Consider the following 18,031-nt stretch of genomic DNA (forward strand, 5'->3'; position numbering starts at 1 on the left):
TCCGGAAACGCCAAACAGTAGCAATATTTTTTGATCTGGAGAGAGCATACGATACCTGTTGGTGGACAGGCATCCTCCGCACACTGTTCTCTTGTGGCTTTCGAGGTCGGCTGCCCCTTTTTCTTCACAAATTTACGGCAGAGCGCACATTTAGAGTGCAGGTGAACACCACTCTCTCCCGTACTTTCTCCCAAGAAAACGGGGTACCCCACGGGTCCGTGCTGAGTGTTGTACTGTTTGCCATTGCCATAAATCCGATTATGGATTGTCTCCTTCCTGATGTCTCTGGCTCCCTCTTTGTGGACGATTTTGCGATCTACTACAGCTCTCAACGTACCAGCCTTCTTGAACGACGTCTTCAAGGATGTCTCGATCGCCTCCACTCTTGGAGCATCGAAACCGGCTTCCGTTTTTCTCCCAGTAAAACTGTTTGTGTTAATTTTTGGCGACGTAAGGAGTTTCTTCCACCCTTCTTACCTGTCAACCTTCCGTTTTCGGACGTCGCTCAATACTTGGGTCTTATGTTTGACAGAAAACTGTGCTGGTCCTCTCACGTTTCCTATCTTTTGGCTCGATGTCTGCGATCCCTCAACACCCTCCGTTTCCTGAATGGTACCTCCTGGGGAGCGGACCGAGTGGTCCTTCTCCGCCTCTATCGCGCCTTAGTGCGCTCGAAATATGACTATGGAAGCATAGTTTACTCCTCTGCTCGGCCGTCTATTCTTCGGCGTCTCAACTCTATCCACCACCGTGAATTACGTTTAGTGTCTGGAGCTTTTTACACCAGCCCTGTGGAAAGCCTCTATGCTGAGACTGCTGAATCTCCGCTGTCCAATCGGCCAGCTGTCCTTCTGAGTCGTAATGCTAGCCATCTGTCTTCCATGCCTGCTAATCCGGTCCATGACATTTCTTTCGACGCCTCCTTGGATGTAGTGTATGCAGGCCACCCTTCCTCCCTACTACCACCGGGAGTCCGCTTCAGTCAACTGCTCCATTCTCTTTCCTTCCGCTTTCCTAAAACCTTCTTGACAACTTGGGGCACAGCGCCGCCTTGACTCCGTCCCCAGATCTGCCTGCTCCGTGACCTTTGTCAATTTCCCAAGGATGGTACCCCTTCACTTGTTTATCGTCGGGCATTTGCTGCTCTATGTGCACAAATGAAGGAAGCCACATTTATTTACACTGATGGCTCGACAACATCGTTAGGTGTGGGGAGAGTGTATATTGTTGGCGACACCCCAAATCGATTTCGGCTTCCCGACCAGTGTTCGGTTTATACTACGGAGCTTTACGCTGTTCTCCAGACTGTCCACTACTTCCGCCGCCATCAGCGGATACGGTATGTTATCTGTTCCGATTCTCTCAGCTCTCTCCTCAGTCTCCAAGCTCTCTACCCTGTTCCTCTGGTCCACCGGATTCAGGAATGCCTGCGCTTGCTCCACTTGCGGGGCGTCTCGGTGGCGTTCCTCTGGCTCCCAGGACACGTTGGTATCAGTGGCAATGAGGCGGCCGATATAGCGGCCAAGGCTGCAGTCTCTCTTCTTCGGCCAGCTATTCGATCGATTCCCTTCGCCGATCTACGGAGCGTTTTATGTCGTCGTGTTGTTCTTTTATGGCACGCACATTGGTCGACACTTCCCCATAATAAATTGCGGGACGTGAAAGCTCTTCCCTGTGCTTGGCCCTCTTCCTCCCGAACGTGTCGTCGGGAGGAGGTAATTTTAACTAGACTCCGGTTAGGGCACTGTCTTTTTAGCCATCGACATCTTTTAAGCGGTGATCCTCCCCCACTCTGTCCCACTGCTCTCAGCTGTGGACGGTAAGACACCTTTTACTTGAGTGCCCCTATTGTACTCCGTTACGCGCCCGTCTACAGCTGTCGCTTGATACACTCCTGGAAATTGAAATAAGAACACCGTGAATTCATTGTCCCAGGAAGGGGAAACTTTATTGACACATTCCTGGGGTCAGATACATCACATGATCACACTGACAGAACCACAGGCACATAGACACAGGCAACAGAGCATGCACAATGTCGGCACTAGTACAGTGTATATCCACCTTTCGCAGCAATGCAGGCTGCTATTCTCCCATGGAGACGATCGTAGAGATGCTGGATGTAGTCCTGTGGAACGGCTTGCCATGCCATTTCCACCTGGCGCCTCAGTTGGACCAGCGTTCGTGCTGGACGTGCAGACTGCGTGAGACGACGCTTCATTCAGTTCCAAACATGCTCAATGGGGGACAGATCCGGAGATCTTGCTGGCCAGGGTAGTTGACTTACACCTTCTAGAGCACGTTGGGTGGCACGGGATACATGCGGACGTGCATTGTTCTGTTGGAACAGCAAGTTCCCTTGCCGGTCTAGGAATGGTAGAACGATGGGTTCGATGACGGTTTGGATGTACCGTGCACTATTCAGTGTCCCCTCGACGATCACCAGTGATGTACGGCCAGTGTAGGAGATCGCTCCCCACACCATGATGCCGGGTGTTGGCCCTGTGTGCCTCGGTCGTATGCAGTCCTGATTGTGGCGCTCACTTGCACGGCGCCAAACACGCATACGACCATCATTGGCACCAAGGCAGAAGCGACTCTCATCGCTGAAGACGACACGTCTCCATTCGTCCCTCCATTCACGCCTGTCGCGACACCACTGGAGACGGGCTGCACGATGTTGGGGCGTGAGCGGAAGACGGCCTAACGGTGTGCGGGACCGTAGCCCAGCTTCATGGAGACGGTTGCGAATGGTCCTCGCCGATACCCCAGGAGCAACAGTGTCCCTAATTTGCTGGGAAGTGGCGGTGCGGTCCCCTACGGCACTGCGTAGGATCCTACGGTCTTGGCGTGCATCCGTGCGTCGCTGCGGTCCGGTCCCAGGTCGACGGGCACGTGCACCTTACGCCGACCACTGGCGACAACATCGATGTACTGTGGAGACCTCACGCCCCACGTGTTGAGCAATTCGGCGGTACGTCCACCCGGCCTCCCGCATGCCCACTATACGCCCTCGCTCAAAGTCCGTCAACTGCACATACGGTTCACGTCCACGCTGTCGCGGCATGCTACCAGTGTTAAAGACTGCGATGGAGCTCCGTATGCCACGGCAAACTGGCTGACACTGACGGCGGCGGTGCACAAATGCTGCGCAGCTAGCGCCATTCGACGGTCAACACCGCGGTTCCTGGTGTGTCCGCTGTGCCGTGCGTGTGATCATTGCTTGTACAGCCCTCTCGCAGTGTCCGGAGCAAGTATGGTGGGTCTGACACACCGGTGTCAATGTGTTCTTTTTTCCATTTCCAGGAGTGTATATCGTCCTTTTTAGTAGATGACACGCGCTCGGCCGATCGCGTTCTCGAGTTCATTAGTGCCAGTGAGATGACGTCAGTCATTTGAAGCTCTTTTTGGGGACAACCAACCCCTTTCTGTAGTGGATTTTTAAGCTTTCCTTCTGCTTTTAGTTTCTACAATTTTTTGAGTTTCGTTCCCATTGCTGCTGCCTTCCATTTTCGTTTTTTACCGTTTCCTAAGTCACAGACCGGGCGCTAATGACCATAGCAGTTTTGCGCCCTAAAAAACCAAAACAAAAAAAAACTGTAGCTGTGATGGTGTGAGAGATCCTTGCCCGGTTTTGGTATTGGCACTATTCTGGAAATCTTAAGTGCCTCGGGGAAATATCCAGTCCTAAGGCAGCAGTCCACTATCCGGGTGATAAGCACGATAGGCTTTCTCGGTAGGTGTTTCAATTCCGTATTGCCTATTCTATCTGTTCCGGGTTAGGTGTGTTTGGTACACTTGATAATCCTACGAATTTCCTCCAGCGTTGTCAGCTGGGGCATACTATTAATCAGGACGTCCGAAATAGCTTCCCATTCCGCCACTGTGTCCTCCTCTGCACGGTACAGTGCATTATCACCATCCTCCGGGGGAGGGGGGCGGGGCGTAGTCACCCGCATACAGCTCCGCCTGTGCCAATGAGTCGTACAGTAGGCCATGGGGCACTCGAATTGCCCCTTTGGGGGGCTGTTGCTGTCTGAGATTTTTAACTATTCGCCATTCATCTTTGGTGCGTAATAAAAAGTTCTCCATTCGGAGTTCCCACGTGTGTTGCTTCCAGTCGTGAACTGTCCGCCGGAGTTCGTCGGGTTAGTGTGTGTCTCTCCCGTCTATCATCCGGATGGCGGTGCCGGACCCATCGTTTCCAAAAATCGATTGCCACTTGTCATAAGATCCTACAGTGGTGGTGGAAACTCGTCATGATTGACTTCTGATTGCAGGCACTGCGTGAGTGCCCATTGTTTCGCACTGTTAATCTTCATCGTGAGTATTTAGACTGCCACATCAATCGCTTCTCTGGTAGTAACAACCTGTGTCGGTGGCAAATTGTTGTTGAGGTACGTTTGGAACCGCTGCCAGTCGTAAGCTCTTGTCCTCTGCGGTGGGAGTTCTAAAGTGGCCCTCTCGATGAGTCCTAACACCGGTCTGTGATCCGACGAAAGATCATCCAGCGTTCGCAGATGGAGATCGGGTTGATGTTCTTCATTATGGCGATGTCCAGAACATCGGGGTCTTGTGTCTGGCCGTAAGGTATCTTCATCGGTTCCCGCGGGCCAATGTAAACAACATTTTACCTTTTGGGTTAGGCTCACGGGAGTTCCAGGCAACATGTTTACTATTAAGATCACCTCCAAGGATGATCTTGTCGTAACCCTCTGTAACTGCGTATAGATCTTCTGGGTGGAGAGGCTGCAATACCACAGGTAATGTTACCAAGCACCGTGTGGATTGTTACTCCCGTGGCGTCTAAAGTCTTGAGTTGGGGTAAATGTTCTTGGTGGTGACGAATGCATTTTTTGACGAGAACTGCGGTCCATCAACCCCGTTGGTCCCGTCTTTCCGTCCAGTAGATGTGCAGGTTCCTCAAGCGGAGGTCGGTTGACCCACGTTGATGTGTTTCGGAGACAAATGCTACGTCTATCCTGTGGCGATATCTGAAGTTCGTGTACTCTATTTTCTTCAATTTCAGACCGTTGGCGTTCCAGATACAGAAGTTTAGATTCCTTGTGTGATGCCGTCTATCTATTTAGGGTGTCTGAAAAGCTGTTAGTACGCTTTCTACAAGAGAGAGGATAGACGTCAGCTTCTGCTGGAGGGCGATGAGTACTTGAACAATATCTGTTAACGCTGATGTAAAGGTGGTCGACCAGGCAGGTGATGTCTCCGCTGGTGTTGGCGTCAGTGGATGGGCATACATTGCTTCGGAGTAACAGCGCTGCTGTGTTGTCTGTCGTGGAGTCACTCTGGGTGCTGGTTGTGGTCGAGAGGCGATTGTTTCCGCAGGGAGAGGTGCCGTTTGTTGTTGAGTGGCCTGAATCGCTGCCATGGCCAAGTTCTTGACAATTATAGGCCGTTGTGGGGTCGACTTCTTTGGTGTCCTTGTAGTATATTTCTGTAGGATTTCTTGAAATTTGCGGTAGCCTCGGTATGTCGCTGGATGTTCTTGTTCACAATGGGCGCACGTTGGGGGCTCCGTCCTAGAATGATTTGTGGGAGCCCCCGCAGCGGACTCAGTGGGCTCGCATGTTGCAGTAATTCGCCTTATGCTCGAAACGTTGACAATGTCGGCACTGAACTGGTCCTTCTTTACTATTATCGGTTTCTATTATCACTCGTGTGTAGAGCAGGTACTTGTCATCATATATCTTGTCACTGTCTTTTCCGGATGGGAGGGTGACTCGGTACACAAATTGCGGTATCAGTTGTTTCGTCTTCTCGTCATGTTCCTTAAATTGATAGACTTGTTGCACTCTGAAACCCTTTTCCTTGAGGGCATAATAAAGTTGTTCTTCGGTAACTTCCGCCGGAAGGCTTTTGACACTACTTTCAAGCCTCAGTCGTCTGTTGTTTGGTGCGCAAAATATGAGGTGTGGGTCGTGAAGAATTTTACTGCACGTTTTTGGTCTTCGAAGGAGTCAAGCTGGTATTTGAGCTGGTCATTTTGGAATATAGCTTTAAGGTTGCCCTCTAGAAGTCCGTTGAGCGTTTCATTGAGATGAACGTAATCCTTCGTGTAATAAGTGGTGACGGGGGAACTTTGTGAAGCACATTTTTATCTCTGCTCACGGCTTCTGCGGCACTAGAAATTTGTGCCCGTGGATTGTTACTGGGTACTGGAGGCGCAGCTTGATGTGTCAGTGGGGTGGCATTGCTTCTGCACCATTTGTTGTGTAAGAGCGTAAAGTCCCCCTCTGCGTATGGAGAGTCGGTGTCGTTATCTGCTGGAAAGGCCGCTGCCATCTCCGCATCGTCCTCCCTTTGGTGGGAGTGCTGTGATTCGACATCTGAGTCCATAGCTGGAGATGCCAGACAGGTGCCGTTATCTTGTTCTGACGTTTCCCGTGAATAGCGGATAAGGCGTTGTATGTCCTTCAGCGTTTCTTTGTCCTCCTCCAGAGGTATATCGAGTCTTCCGCCGTAGTCGTGGAAGTCGTCTTCATTGCTGCGTTCGTCGTGGTGTGACGTATGGCCGACGTCCGAATACGGTTTCGTCGTGTGGCGTGTAGTCTTCTGCGGTCGAATAGCGCCTGTCGACCGTTGTTCTTGACATTCTACCCTGTCATCAACCTGTCATCAACGGGTCGTCCACCAGGGATCCGTCCTGTGTGGAGCGGCCGTTGAGACGTCTAGCGGGCCAGGCCCAACCGACAGACCCGCGACCGACTCCGGCGCTTCCGAGACGACTGCTCCGGCCGCTCGCGCATCATCCTCGCTCGTCGGCATAGCGCACTCAACTGTGCTGCGATAACCACACACGCACACACACACACACACACACATATATATATATATATATATATATATATATATATATATATATATATACGAGGGGCGTTCAGAAAGTAAGCTCCGATCGGTCGCGAAATGGAAACGACTATGAAAATCCGATAAAGCTTTGCACAGATGTGTTGGGTAGTGTCTCTAGTATAACCCCAGTTAGCATCACGTCGCTCTTCTCATTTCTGAGCTCGCAGTGAGTGCGTAAAGATGTCTAGAAAATAGTGTCTGCCGCCAAGTACGAGGGCCTGGTGAGAAATTTCGCCTGAAGTTATGCAGCTAACATTACATAACTGTCGTGCTGTTTCGTCTTCAAGACAATTCTCAGCCGCATTCTGCAGGGGCAATGAAGATGCTCCTGCATCGTTTGCAAATGGAAATGTTAGATTACCCACAATACAGTCCGCAATTGTCTCCCCCTGAGTTTCATCTCTGGTCACATGAACCGCTGTCTTTGACGACAACATTTTGACACAGACAACGAGGTGTAGGCCAGCGTGGAGAATTGGCGGAAAGCACTGGCGGCTGCCTTCAATGATGAGGCTATTGAAAAGTTGGTACAACGCTATGACAAAAGTCTAAGTCAGAACGGCGACTACGTAGAGAAGTAGCTGAAAGGTGTAGCTAATTGTTACAAGTAAAACATTTCTGATGTTCACTGTGGTTTCAATTTGGCAATCAATCGGAGCTTACTTTCTGAACAGGCCTCGTATATATATTCCTTTATTGATTTTCAATTTCCCCCGAAGGGGGGGGGGGGGCTGGCAGCAGCTTAGTACGCTGCTCTACAGACTACAGACTTTTATTTTAAAGAACGGAAGAAGAAAAGAAACAAGAAAAACAGGCGATAAAAACGTGACGTCAAGTGAAAAATGGCGGAAAAATGCGGAAAGTTAAAACAGAAAGCAAAAGGGGTTGGCAACGTTAATAAAAAACACAGGAATCAGACAAGTAACATAGTACACACACAATTAAAAAAAAACACGGCGACAGTCTGGTTTCTGTTCGCAAGAGATAAAAGGCACACCCAGCGACGGTACCTGTATGATGGCCGTTCGCAACAATTCCCAAAAAACACAACACGGAACACTCACTGTAGAACACTGCACGAAAGTGGCGGCACAAAGATGACACTCCCTAGCCAAAGGCAGATGGGGGAAGGGGACCTGAAGGAGGGGGAAGAACAAGGAGGGAGGAAGGAAAAAAACGAAAAAAGGGTGGGGGACCTAGGAGGGAGAGGACTTATAAAGGGGGAGAAGAGCAGACGCGAGAGGGAATGAGAGGAGGCAGAGGAGGGAAATGTAAAAGGACTCGTGGGAGAGAAGGGGGCAAAGAGAGGGGAGGTGGGGAATAAAGAGGATGGAAGGGGAGGGAGAGGGAGCCCGGGAAAAGGACAGAGGAGAGGGAGTGAGGATCAGAGTTGATATGAGGCATAAATGGAGGGAGAGAGGGCATCATCCGGGAGGGTGAGTTGAAGGAAGCCACCTTGGGAAAGGAGATGAAGGGTAGGGAGGAACAACCGTATAATGCCTCGCGTGATTATATCTAGCCTTGCTTGATGATTTATGTTGAGAACAGTAGGCATTTACCTTACTTCCATACATTCGTAGCTATAATCCTGTAACTGGTTATGTCCTACCTATTCATGGATTGTATGGCCAGACTAGATAATTTTATTTATTGACTGTTAATATGCTGTTGAAACGTCTTCTGTGGGAGACATATCACGATGTATGTGAAGACCTCTAGCGGTTAAGTTCTTACGATCAGAGCGCGTACATAACGTCCTGGTGACCCAATAGAGGGCGCTGATCATTGATCTGTCTTTTCTTCACCTGACCGGCCGCAGTGGCCATGCGGTTCTAGGCGCTATAGTCTGGAACCACGCGACCGCTGCGGTCGCAGGTTCGAATCCTGCCTCAGGCATGAATGTGTGTGCTGTCCTTAGGTTAGTTAGGTTTAAGTAGTTCTAGGTTGTAGGGGACTGATGACCAAAGAAGTTAAGTCCCATAGTGTTCAGAGCCATTTGAACCACGTTTTCTTCACCTGTAATATAGATATTTTGTCTTTCATATGTAATTTATAGGTACTACAGGCTGTGGATTAAGTATATTAATTTTTGATCATAAATTCGCCATAAATTGTCAGACCTATTATCTTTATATGTTTCCTTTTAATAATTTTATATGGGTAACTGTATTCGTCTTTTACTGTATCACAATTGGTTTCTATAATAGTTATCAATATTTAAAAGTCTGCTACATGTACTTCACCTAATGTGTTTTATCAGATTATGTTTCTAACGTAAATGATGACTACATCTAAGACCACAGTAGCGACATCTATGTAGGATGCAGGCAAACATATATCTGGTAGCTACTGTACTTCAGTAGACAGTTGCAAAAATGACTGTGTGGACGATGTGGCCTATTGTACACTTCATTTTAGATCTATGTGACGATACTGTGCTGAGTATATTTATATGTTTTGACGATGCCATTACGGCCTTATCGCTTTAGGACATTTCTCTGGTTGTATGATAGTATGTTGTGATACGTAATGCTGTATTGTGTTAAAAGACACATTGCTCACTAGGTGTATATATTTTTATACTGTAATCTAGGATGGTCATTACTGACTGAAACTGGTCATCATCAAAAGAATAGATATTGTGATCAAAGACTCGAATAAAAAACATTTGAAAATTAAGTTATTCAAAACTACAATTCAAGTCCATGGAGCCTGTAATAGGAAATTGAAATCTGTCAGTAAACGTCTTCGGTTCGTTCGTGTATCATTCATTGTGATTAGTTCATTTCCTTGACTGCTGTTGCGGATACAGCTTTAAGGTGCATAGTACAGCAGGATGGCTTTGAGAGCAGTCTGCGATCCTAGGAAAAACGTTCATTATATTGACTAGACTTACAAATATCGATTGCATGAGAAGTTGGAGCTGATAGCCTAGAAATGGATAATGGTGCAAGAAGAAGATACTGAGTAATATTTCTTTTAACCATAGAGAGATCTACTCATAACGTGTACTTTCAATGCGACTGTTTTCGCTTTCCGTGACGGCGGAAAGTTTAAATAAATTTTCACGTGATAGTCGTACATCACTATGCGTTATTTCATTGCTTTTCTGCTTATTTCGTTTTAGGAGAGCACATGGCTTGATAACTCATCTCTTGTGGAGAGCATAGAATCAGTTTCACACAAATGTCAGAGTAGTAGAATGCATCTTACCCAAGTTTTACCCCATTAATATCACCAAGTGCTTTACAATTTACTTCGAATAGAACGCAGGTGTTATTTCAGTGATATACGAAATCATCAGTCTCCAGACTGTTTTGATGCGATCCATCACGAATTCCTCTCCTGTGGCAGCCTCTTCATGCCAGAGTAGCTATTGCAGTCTACAGTAGTTGCAACCTACGTCCTGAATTATTTGCTAGATATACAACTTTTCCCATCTATAGCTCCGACTAGTCGCATGGCAGTTACTCCATGATGTCTTAACAGACTTCATACCATTTTGTCCCTTCCTTCTACCAGTGTTTTCCGTATATTTTATTGTTCCCGGATTCTCTGGAGAATCTCCTCATTCCTTATTTTTCCAGTTCACTTAACTTTCAGTGTTCTTTGTAAAAGCATCTCAAACGCTTCTGCTCCGGTAATCTCACAGTCGTATCTCACAGTCTGTGTCTCACTGCCATGCAATGCTTTGTTTCAAACGTACATTCTCAGAAATCTCTCCCTCACATTAATAGTTCAAACGGCTCTGAGCACTATGCGACTTAACATCTGATGTCATCAGTCTCCTAGACTTAGAACTACTAAAACCTAACTAACCTAAGGACATCACACACATCCGTTCCCGAGGCAGCATTCGATCCTGCGACCGTAGCGGTCACGCGGTTCCAGACTAAAGCGCCTAGAACACCTCGGTCACACCGGCCGGCTCACATTAATGCCGGTGTTTTGTACTACGAAACTTCTATTGATCAGTAATGCTCCTTTACCAGTGCTACACTGTTTTGGTGTCGTCCTTACTCCGTCCTTCACGGTTATTTGCTGCCTAGATAGCATAATCCCGTAATTCCATCTACTTCGTGGTCCCCAGTTCTGATGTTAATATTTTCGCTGTTATCGTACCTGCAACTTCTCATTACGTTCCTCTTACTGCGATTTACCCACGAAACATATTCTGCACTCATCAGACTGTCCATTCCATTCAACAGATCCTTTCACCTTGAATTTTAGTCCCACTCTTGAACCTTGCATTTCCTTCCATACAGATTCTTTGATACATAGATTGCACAATAGGGTGAAAGACTACATTCCTGTTTCACACAATTTTTAATCCGGGGAGGATCTACTTTCCTAGTCTCTTGTTCTAATTGTTCCCCCTTCTTTCTAGTACATGTGATATATTACCCATCTACAGTTTTCGTCAGAATTTAGAAGCTCTTGCACTGTTTGATGTTGTCTAATGTTTCACCGGATCGACTAATCCAATTAACATGTTTTGGTTTTTCTTTAGTTTTGCTTCTGTTATCAATCGCAACGTCAGAACTGGCTCTCTGTTACCTTTACCTTTCCTAAACGAAACTGATCGTTATCTGATTCTCAGTTTCCGATCTCATTCTTCTGTATTTTAACATTGTCAGAAAGACGGATGTATGAGCTCTTAAGCTGATAGTGCAATAATATTTTCGCACTAGTCGGTCCTTGCAAATTTAGGAATACTGTGGATGATGTTTCTCCGAAAGTCCAATGATACTTTCCCAGTCTTAGGCATTCTGCACATCAACATGAACAGTAGTTTTTATTTTGCCACTTCCTCCAATGATATTAAAATTAAGAAGGAATGTTACCTATCCCTTCTCCTTTACTAGACCAAATTCTGATTCTAATATAGGATCCTTCCCTGTCTAATCCTGCTTCATCTTCTATCTCGTCATCTGAGAAGCCCCCCCACCACCTCGCAGAGAACTTCAGTGTACTCCTTCCACCCACCCACTCTGTTTTCTGCATTATCAGTTGGGTTGCCATTGCACTCTTAATGTTACCACCCATGCTTTGAATTTCACCGTAGTTTGCTTTGACTATCCTATACGCTGAGTCAGTTTACGACAATCATTTATTTTTCGATTTCTTAACTTTTTCTTGCAGCCATTTCGTTTTAGCTTCCTTGCACTTCCTATTTATGTCATTACTGAGTGACTCATATTACTATATTCCTGAATTTACCCGAACATTGTTTTACTACCTTCGTTCATGAATCAGCTGAAGTATCTCTTCTGCTACCCGTGTTTTCTTTGCAGTTACCATCTTTGTACGCAAGTTTTTCTTTCCAGCTTCTGTATTGGCGTTTTCAGGTATGTGCATTTCAGTTCAAGTGAACAATTAATTATCGCAGCATCTATAGCCTCAGAGAACTACAGGCACATTTCTTCATTCCTCAGTAGTTATTGGGATCCCCTTAATATACGATCTGATAAAAATTATGGTCTAGGATTGTCGTCTTTCTGTGATCCAGGGTCCGAACCTGACCACTTCTTAAATTTTTAATAAAAATTATTAACAACGATGCCCAATAATTGCTCCATAAGAAGTCAATGTCGTTATGCCAACGGCGAGAGAGCGAAGGAGTGTAAAGAATTTCAGAGCAGTCTCTTGCCCTCGGTGTGGGAAACATCCCATAAAAGGCGGAAAATTCAGCAATGAGGATGCAGAAAGGCCATAGAATTAATTGCCTTAAAGACAAATAACATGTATCCACATGACATGTGGCCTGTAATGCACTAGCAATTGTTTTTATTACAAAGACCGGTTTCCACAGATACAGCATAGATCTGTCGACTTCTATCCAAGTGTTAAAAATAATTCCTAGCGATCTTGGAAAACTTGGTTCTTTAACTATAATATAAGCTACTTGAGGTGTTGAATGTCACCCCACCAAAGATTTACGCCACAATTCTGTTGTCACTGTCATCACGGATTTGGAAAGTGATATTCTTCTGAAACGTAGCTCTTTACTCGCTCAAAGGAATGAGTATTACCGGAAAAGGTCTCAAAGTGATATACAACGTCTTCCAAGTATGTATTATATGGCTTCTGCTGTTCCTAATCTATATAAACTATTTGGGAGACAATCTGAGGAGCCCTATTAGACTATTTGCAGACGATTCTGTAATTTAACTCCTAGTAAAGTCATCGGGAGATCAAATCCAGTTGGAACATGTAGTAGACGAGAAATTATCTGTACGTTTCAAAAATTAGCAGTTGTCTTTGAATAGGGAAAAGTGTGAGGTCACGCGTAAGGGTACAAAAAGAAATCCGTCAAATTCGGCTACAAGATAAACAACAGAAATTTAAAAGCTGGCATTTCGAGGAAATTGGAAAGATTAGATAGATAGTATTGTGCGGCAGGCAAACCAAAGACTGCGGTTTATTGGAAGAATACACAGAAGATACAACAGGTCTACTACAGGAACTGTCTACACTGCTTTTGTACGTCTTGTGCTAGAATATTGCTGTGAAGTATGGATTCCATACCAGATAGGGTTACGGAGGACACCGTAATAATTCTGATAAGGACAACTGTTTTTGTATTATCACGAGGTAGATGTGAGGATAACATGCAAATGAGACGCGAGTTGCGGTAGGAATGATTAAGACAAAGGCGTCTCCCTTGCCGGTGAGATCTTAACACGAATCTTCAGTCCCCAACATTCTCCTCCGAATGTGGAACTATTTTGTTGCCACCCACCTACATAAGGAGAAATAACATCGCAATAAAATAAAACAAATCAGAGTTATCAGGGAATGATTTAAGTCTTTCTTTTATCTGTGTGCTTTTGAAGAACGGAGCGGTAGAGAAACTGAAAGTGGTTCGATGAACCCTCTGTAGTCAGTTACGTGTGAATTGCACAGTACTCACGTAACTGTATATGTAAGTCAGTTTCTCACGACGCAGCCAACAAGCGAACTGCCCACAGTCGTGTATGGCGCTCTATAGTCCTCCGCTCGTTGCCTCCAGCTTCTGTTGTGATATCCAGTTTCACGTATAAGGCCGTGTGTGTATCTAAAAGAAGGCATAAAAACGGAGGCACTGCGGTGTTAACAAAATGCACAGAAGTATTCGGCCGATTGAGCAAGAGGAACGAAGGCGGGCTGCATCGTGAACAGGGGGAAGACGTCCCGGAATCCTTTCCTGCTGTGCGGGTGGTATCGGGCGGCGAACAGGCGCGCGCCACACGGCAATCCCACGGCGGAGCGTAATCCGCTCAGCGCCGCTTGGGTTGCCTGGCGTCGTCGACGGCGACGGGAGCGTGCTGGGACCGCGGACACGCTCCACCAGGCCGCATAAAACGCTCCGCGTCTTTCCTTGCCGGCGCTCTCTGGGGTATAAAAGTTTGGCCAAGGACACGCCGAGATTCGCCGGTTACATGGTATTCACGGGATCTGCCGGAGCCGACAAGGGGGAAGAGGGGGGGGGGGGGACAGTGCGCCATATGCGACTGTGGGAAGATGGCTTGTTGGCTGCGTCGCGTAAAACTGGCTTACGACGGGAAGTTTTGCTGCAGTAATATTGAAAAACATCTTCGAGCTGTATTGTTGCGCAGCAACGCGACTGAAGTATTCACTACAAATATACGAACGCCACCAGTTTGAATTTGGGCCTCAGTGAGACATAAAGATCGGGAAGTTCTGAATGATTGTTATATAAAGCAACATAAAGAAAAACTTGCTATTCCACTTCATAAGGGGCGTGTAATAAATAGCTACACTTCCGTACAACTTAGTTGTGCTTACCTTAACTTGCCACACTCCACATGATCTACAAATTCATTCACTTTCTTTAAATAAAAATACGTAATAGTTTGCCGGTACTTCAAATATTTTTAGCAATATGTATGTGTAGTGACATTTTGTGTTCTAATGTGTTTACATTCACTATTCTTACGCTATTGCCTGTAGCACATCTGCAGATGAAATTCTATAATTTCTAGATTCTACGTACTAATTAATTCAGTTCAACGGATTAACTAGTAACTGTACATGCATTAGAAACAGTTGAACGCCCCAAAGGTACCACCCACAAAGCCTTTAAAAACAAAAACAAAATAAAAAGCAAGAAGGAACATAAGGCTTAGTGTGCAGTGTGCTAGACATTTCAAATTGAGACAGTGAGAATTCAGGTACGGCGCAACTGAATTGTGAGTCTGCATGTCAGAAAATTACAAACAAGTAATATCGTACGTTATAGGGTAGCACACGAATTACGTCTTGCGAGCGAAAAAAGCTTTATGCTAAGAAGGGAATAACAATAAAATCTTTTTCATTGTTGGTCTCGAACAATAGTTGGATGCTGTGTCTCACATAGAATAGGATCTTTGTTTCACATGTAGCAAATAAATCTATCAATCCCCAAACCCGTGTGTCAATGGAAAGGGGTTCAGTCGATACTCGTTATCAGCCCAAATTTCGGATGCCTGCTACATCTCAGACGTATTAGGTTTTTCCATATTCCTCATACTCATCTGTCCTCCCGAGATCTCGCTGGAAATTATGTTTTCAAAATAAGTTATAAAACGTCAGGAATTAACGTCCCATCGATGACGAGTTCATAACAGAAGGGGAAATATCTCGGACTGAGGTCTTTTTGATAGCATGTCTGCCGGCCGGGATGGCCGAGCGGTTCTAGGCGCTACGGTCTGGAACCGCGCAACCGCTACGGTCGCAGGTTCGACTCCGGCCTCGGGAATGGATGTGTGTGATATCCTTAAGTTAGTTAGGTTAAGTAGTTCTATGTTCTAGGTGACTGATGACCTCAGAAGTTAAGTCCCATATCGCTCAGAGCCATTTGATAGCATGTCTTCCAGAACTCTGTTAAACTGGGACTTTAATACTGGGTCACTTACGTTTTCCGTAAGGACTGCTCTTCCTCTTTCTCTCACGTCATCGAAAGTCCTCTCCCTGATTTACATTGTTTTGTATTCTTTTCTTCGATCAGATGAAATATTTCTTCTGTTCAAAAATGGTTCAAATGGCTCTGAGCACTATGGGACTTAACACCTATGGTCATCACTCCCCTAGAACTTAGAACTACTTAAACCTAACTAACCTAAGGACAGCACACAACACCCAGTCATTTCTTCTGTAACCCAAGGTTTTTCAGCAAATACTTTCTTGTACCGATGATAGTCTCTCTAAATACAGTGAATCCCCATTTAGAGATATCCATTCAACTTCAAGTGAAATGCCTGCTTTCGTATACATTATCGCAGCCTTAGAGAACGTCAAACACTTGTCATCATTCTTCAGTGCTACAGTGTTCCAATTCCTTCTAAGTAGCCTTTTCCCGACTAATCCCTTGAACTTCAGTCTGTTCTTCATTATCACTACAATTTGATCGTAGTATATATTTTTTTCCCTTGGTGTATGGCTCATTAGTAACCAACAGGTTCTGCGTCCCAAGTTCAACTTGCCACTCCTTAAATCATTTTCATCCGGCATCCATTATGATTAAGACACACAGACGTTACAGACGTTCGCATTTCGGAATGTTCTAAAGAACAGACACGACACATACATTTAATTAAGACAAGAGGGCCAGTTATCTCTTCAGCGAAGATGCACACCACGCTCGATTTCTTACGGGAATTGGCGAAATGCCGCGAGTAATGACGACACTGGGCAACGGGCAATATATAAGTAGCCGAGAATTTGGATCCGACGGGAGGGGTGGTAGGGTATTAGAGATGGGGCACCTGCACGCCCGCACCAACGTGGTGACCAGACCAAAATTTCTACTGTGACTTCCGTCAACATGTTAGTTATCTAAAAGGTGGATCACAGGATGCAGGGCTGTGATGTTATCCAATCGACTGGGTAAGACTACGTATTAACACGGTCCATCAGGTGATAGGTAGTGGACGAAACGCGAATGAAGTTAGCAATTTGAAGAGCAGAGGGAAAAAAGTGCTAAGGCTCGTGCCGTAGGAAGAAAACCTCTGCGGCAGTGGGATGGATAGTAAGAGCAGTTGGGGCGTACTAGCTGCGATAGTTCATGCAAGGTTGGATTTGTTAGTATGGGTATCATGCATCATTACACTGGCAAGCCATGGCGATGTATCCGAGGTTCCTGCAGCCGCTGCATTCCTGGAACAAACAAGTTTGTGGATTACCTCTGCGAGAGTCTCAAGTTGGTATTCCCGCTAAGGTCCGCGATGCGTTTGTATCGTGGAGCATTGCCTATGATTTTGAGTGTTTTGTATGATCTGCAGACGGCGCAGGCGTGTGGGTGCAGCCTATCCCCAGACAGGAGCTGCGTACGTTATCAGGGGTCGAATAAGTGTCATGTACATGGACCTCGACACCCTACTGTTCAGTGTGCTATGCCTGTTGAGCATAGAGTAGAGCTGTTTAAGCCTCGCACTTTGCTCGGTTGGTCATGTGTTGTATGTAGTGTCCCCCCGCCCCCCCCCCCCCCCCCGTGGTAATTTCCGGTCCAGCCAGACATCGAGGTATTTGACTTTCTCGCGGAAACGTATTGGGTGTGCATGTAGAGTTATTGGTCTGCAGTATCGGTGTTTGCGCAGTTTTGGTAGTTTTTAGATATTACATGACCACTGTGTCCAGATCACTTAGTCTTCAGAGCATATCCCGAGTAAGCAAGAGACCCGACCTCGAATCCCTTCCGAGACAAAGTTTCTAAATTTCTGTTATATCCAGAGATTAATACACATTTGCGAGCAACAAATTTTTATTAGGTGGAGGAAGGCCACCGCTTAATTTTACAAAAGGATAAACTTTCTTCGAAAAACAAAAAGCTGCTTCTTCTGCCAAAATTTTATAACAAGCCAAAGAATTATGCCACCTTAGTGAATTTAAGTATTAGCAACTGAACTGAATTTACGTTCCTTTGTCTGGTTTTCTCTCGACACTCTTCGGCGGATGCGGAGGAAGTAGACGGTCGCAGAGTCCGGGTCGTTGGCCGGCTTGGCGAAGACGTGGCACCTGGACGTTTCGGTTGCGCCGAAGTCTCTTCCGGACGCCAGTCTGCGGTTGGCCGAAAGACACCTGCTTCCTTTTTTTTTTCCTTTATTGTAATTTTAATCACCTATACAGACGGGCTGGCAGCAGCACATTACGCTGCTCTTCAGCCTTAAGTGGAACAATAACATGA

This window comes from Schistocerca nitens, chromosome 4 (genome assembly GCF_023898315.1).
Source record: "Schistocerca nitens isolate TAMUIC-IGC-003100 chromosome 4, iqSchNite1.1, whole genome shotgun sequence".
In the NCBI taxonomy this organism is placed as follows: Eukaryota; Metazoa; Arthropoda; class Insecta; order Orthoptera; family Acrididae; genus Schistocerca; species Schistocerca nitens.